This window comes from Harpia harpyja, chromosome 7, assembly GCF_026419915.1.
Source record: "Harpia harpyja isolate bHarHar1 chromosome 7, bHarHar1 primary haplotype, whole genome shotgun sequence".
Taxonomy (NCBI): Eukaryota; Metazoa; Chordata; class Aves; order Accipitriformes; family Accipitridae; genus Harpia; species Harpia harpyja.
The window spans coordinates 53,267,333-53,272,332 of NC_068946.1; the positions used below are offsets into that span (position 1 = coordinate 53,267,333).

Consider the following 5,000-nt stretch of genomic DNA (forward strand, 5'->3'; position numbering starts at 1 on the left):
AACAAACGCAGGCACCGAGCTGGATGCTGGACTCCCTTTCGCAACAGCCACATAAAAGTGGGTTGATAATTAGTGGCCATTGACTTCAATGATGTAACGCGCTAATCACGGCATTGAAAATCACCCCTCGTTGTCTGTAATACCAACCTCCTTCTTACCTAGCTCAAACATCTCTGCACCCGCACTGAGGAATGGCTGGATATAGAGCTATTAATCGCTTTACAATTAAAATATTTGTCAATGTTTCATTTTCTAAAACTGCAATGAAGACCCTTATTTAGACTTTCAAATGTAAAGAAAATTTGGATCTAAGAGTTTATTTCACCTCTGGGTTCATCTTCCCTTCGCTTCCATCGTTTCTTTTTTTTTTGCCTCTTTCTTTCTTTTTTTTTTTGATCAGAGGCATGAAAGAGTGAGTAAGTGCGAATGCTTAGGTACCTGGGGTATGGAAAGGTGGTAATTAGCACAGCAGGATAATTGATGTGTAGATTGCAGCATGAACAAATGCTTTGACTTGTTTGTTCTTCTCACTCTTCCACATTCAGTCTCTTCTCTCTCTCATTTATTTATTTATTTATTTTATCCAGCCTAGCTAATGAACACCTTACTCTGCTTAGTTAAGTTGATAAGAGTTATATATCCATTTAAATGGAGGGGGTTCTTCCCTCCCTTGTATGAAATCAGGAAAGGTCTTTTCCTTACACTTTCTCTTTTGCTCTGCATTGCAATGAAAACTTTGACGAAGGCAAGGAAGGACTCTCTAAAGGTGGAATCAAAGGACTGGAGGATTTCACTGCCTGCATTTTCTGCAGCACTACACTATGGGCATCAACCACACTTTTTCAGTATGTTGTCATTTAAAAACTAGTTGAAAAAAAATTGGAGCGAACCCAAGTTTTTCACGCAGCCACAGGATTACGAAGAATTATGTCCCGTAGAGGACAACGAAATTGCCCATGTATATGAAGTTATGCCCATGTGCAAGGCTTCAAAGGACCAAGGCCTTTTGCTATATTGCATTTGGCAAAGTCGTTGCGAGGCTTTGGTACACATCTGTAGCAGGTATTTTCTGATGGTGGGGAGATAAAAGGGTATAACACTCGGTTACTTCTGTTTAAATTACGATACAGGGAAAAATAATAGAAGTCAGTGAGGATTCTTTGTTGCCTTCGTGTAAAACAAACACATCTTTGTTTCATAAAATGATGATGTACAGACCATTCGTCCCTAATGATCCTTTGGGGTATGTGGAGAAAAGAAATGTAAAAATGAGCATAGAAATTCAGTTTAATATGCACGAGTGAGTGTTTTCCTCCCCGAATGGCACGCCGACTATGCAGACTTGCTGTTATATTTTTAACTTAATGCGCAGCGTATTAGCCATTACGTCCTCGGAGTGGACACATGTCATCCTGAATCGAAGATGAGTGCCACATGGCAGGGATCCCTGTGCCTGTGTGGGACTCAGTACTGAACCAGGATCTCTCGTCTGTAAAATCTGTTACGAGCCCAATCCTGCAATACTCCCTCTGGTAAAAGTGCCATTAGCTACAGGAGCTGATATTGTTAATTTACATTTTGCCAGCTACAGACTCGAGTTACTAACCGTTGCTTGTTCGAGGGACAGATTTAGACCTAATGATAAAATTATACTTTTTCGCAATAACTGTTGCCCTTGGACATGCTTAGAAGTTTTATGGCAGTTCTGCAGCTGGTTGTCCAATTGCAAAACCAGCTTTTCAAAGCTCCTTAGCTGTGCTACCTGCGGAAAGTGTGCAAATCGCTTCCTTGCTCCTAATGCAGGAGCAATTATTTTTACTTTTCCAGACTAAACACACATGGACGCTTACTGTTCCCAGTGTCTTGCTGTGGCTTCTCCTGCTGCCACATTGCGACCAGCCAATTCAGTCTTTGCTCCATTGGAGATAATCCTGTTTCGCTACTCTACAAGCCTCTCCGCTAACACGACAGGCTGATTGCAACTCTGCAGCACCTCAGATCTCAGCAAACGGTATCTCCCCTTAATTGTACGACAGGCCACTGACAAAGTCAAATAGCTATGGAGATCCTCCTACGTCACACAGAAGTTCTTGGGTAATATGGGCTGTGATGGTACAGAGGACACCACTATGGCAGGAAGGCCGAAGAAAGGGTGAGGAGTTTATAGCCCCTTCAAATATTCCTACTTCTTCTACAGACCTTCAGAATTTTCTCTTATGGGCCATGCTCTGCTCTTCTTGTGTCTTCAAGTTACCCCTTTGCCAGTGTCTGGACTGTTTCACTTTGCACCCTCAGGGCTTCCTATGGGATAATGAAACTCATGGAAGCAGCATCTTTGGGTGACCCAAGAAGAACAAACACTGTGAGGGGAGCCGCAGAAGGAAAAAGGCAGCAAACCAAACCATCGGACAGAAAATCTGCTAATCAACATCCCTCTTTTTCACCCAGCACAGCCCTCGGTAGTACACGCTGGGCAGGTGAGTTTGAGAGCCACGGAGCATCGTGAGTTCCGCGGCTGTTGGAGCACCGGAGCCATCAGGAAAACACGGGGGGGTTGAGGAGGATCCTCTCCTGCTCCCCGGGTGACTTGTCCCCCACGGCGGGGCAGGAGGGCTTCCTTCTCTACTATTTTATCACTCTTTCGCCATGACTTCCAAGAAGCTTGTAAAGCATTTAGCATTATTAGTACAGACAAACTCCGCCGCTAAAACTCCCAGCAAAAGAATCCCGTAGGAACTAGCATAAAACCCCTTTTCAAGCAAGGGAGTTTCACGTTCAGCCCCGACACCCCTCCCCGAGGGCAGGCAGGAGCTCAGCTGCTCAGGGGCTGCATCTTTCTTTGACCTTGGCGTGCGCCCAGCCTGCAACCAACTGCAGCGGCCGCACGCCGCAGGTATCTGCGGCACGAGCAAGTGCAAGTCGGGCCGTGACCCAACGTACGGCTAAAAACCGCTCCGCTTTCCTTCGGCGCTTTGGGAGACGGGTAAGCAGGCAAGGCGTACCCTACCTAGGAGAGCATCAAGCAAAGCACCGCGGAAAGCTGAATAAAGGCGATATTCACGATAAGGTGTGTTGCCTTGTCGACCTACAGCAGTTTTTCTTTCTGCCAGGGAGAGGGCAAGGCATTGCCCGCCTATGGAGGGTGGTCTTTGGCTGCACCTATGGAGATTTCTGACCACAAAAAGCAGGAGGCAGGCTAGAGAAGGAGTATTAGAGTTACAGCAAGTTGGTTGCTAGCTTTCCAAGCCTGGAGAGCAAACTGAAGTGTATTATTAGCTCTTTTCTATTTGCCTCAAAAGCTGATGAAGAAGAAGTTGGAAACCATACTATTCAACTGCCAAATAACTAAAAAAATTCCAATAGTGCCTGACATATGAGCCAAGGAACCCACTGAAAATGTACATTTGCATCCAAACCATAATGCATTGAGCTATGATCTCATTCTGAGGTGGGCTTTTTTTTTTTTTATTTGTTTTATTTGGTTTTGGTTCTTTGAGTAAGAAAAGAGGAAACAAAGATTAAGCCTTACATTAGCATGGTCTTATAGGGGAGAACAGGGAAAGTCACTGTTAGTCCCCTCCCCGTAGTGCTTCTGCTGTACAAGAGGGATGGTTTTCTCCGGCTCTGCCTCGGGGACAAGGGGGTGGCAACTCCACGCTGCCCTTCCACGCGAGCTGACTCATCTCAAAGCCAAGACCTGGCCCTTCACGTTCCCACGGAAAGGAGAGGACAAAGCGAGGAGCCACGGTCCTCCCCGAGCCCCTTCCCTGGCTGGCGAGCCCTGCCCGGCAGTCAGGGCTATCCCAGCAGCTCGTGGGAAATGCCACTTCCCAAAGCAGGAGCCAATCACTTTTGCAACATCCAAGCTAAATAAATGATTTCCAGACTCCTGATCAAACCTCTCTTTGTTATTGGCATTCACGTTTCAGTTCAGAAATTACGAACGGGACAGCCCAGCTTTATCTTAAAAGCATCTGGTATTTGGGAAGGAGAAATAGCCTGCTTTTTAAAAAAAAATAAGCTTTAACATAAAAATGCTTGTGAGACCAGCAATTCTTATTAAAAGCTAGCTTTTTTCAGCGGGTAATTTTCCAGATTTCTCACAGCCCTGGAGCAGAGTAGAGAATTTGGGAAACAAGGGAAACATAGGTGGGAAAAATATACAAAAAGAAAACATGTAAAAGAAAACACATTTAAATTTGTTTCCACATATGAGATCATATTTCTGGCACTTTGTAGAAGTCCTATGGAAGCTGTTATTTCCAATATAGGAATACTACAGTGACTAAATTGGTGTTAAATTTAAATCTATTCAGGAAGTAATAGTCAATCTGCATTCCATGTAAAGACTCTCACAGGCAAAATTATTTATACAAGGTAAAGTTGGCAAAAGGAAGTCCAGTGAAAGAAAAGAAATTACATGTATTAACCCAACCCTTCCCAGCTAAATACTTCTGTACTTCAATAGTCCTTCCTCAGGAAAATAGAGTTTTAGCCAGTGTGAGAGTAACACATTTTGTTAAAGTGGAAGCGATGTTTCAGGAACTGCTATTTTAGATGCATTATGAAACAATGTAAGTCCATGTGATCTTTTAAAGTAAGTGTCACTATTTGCAGACAGATTTTTCCTAATAGTTTAATTCCACATGAAGTGTAAAATGCATCCTGCAAATGTGCAGCTACGTAATTGGATAGATGTTTTCACAGATGTATATTTAATTTTACAACTTTTGAACCTTCTTTGCATTTATTAATTCATTTCTGCAACATTTAGGCCCAAATTTTGCCACACATGCACAGCTCCAAGGAGGGCTGATTTTAATTATATTAGCACAAGTTTTATGCCAGTGTAACTATTGACTTAAATCAAGCTTCTTAACCACGATTTACATCAATATAACTTTGACTAGAATCAGACTCAGTTGAAGAGGTGTGGAAATAGCTTTGCCAGAATTTCCCTCTGCGTTCTTTCTACTACTGGTTGTACAGAGTAAATAATT

The 5,000-nt window shown here is 43.4% G+C and overlaps 1 protein-coding gene across 5 annotated transcripts in view; it reads right to left on the bottom strand.

Moving 5' to 3' along the window:
* Positions 1-5,000, bottom strand: part of ZEB2 (zinc finger E-box binding homeobox 2) — a 115,705-nt gene that overhangs the window by 49,466 nt on the left and 61,239 nt on the right. The window lies entirely within an intron of this gene.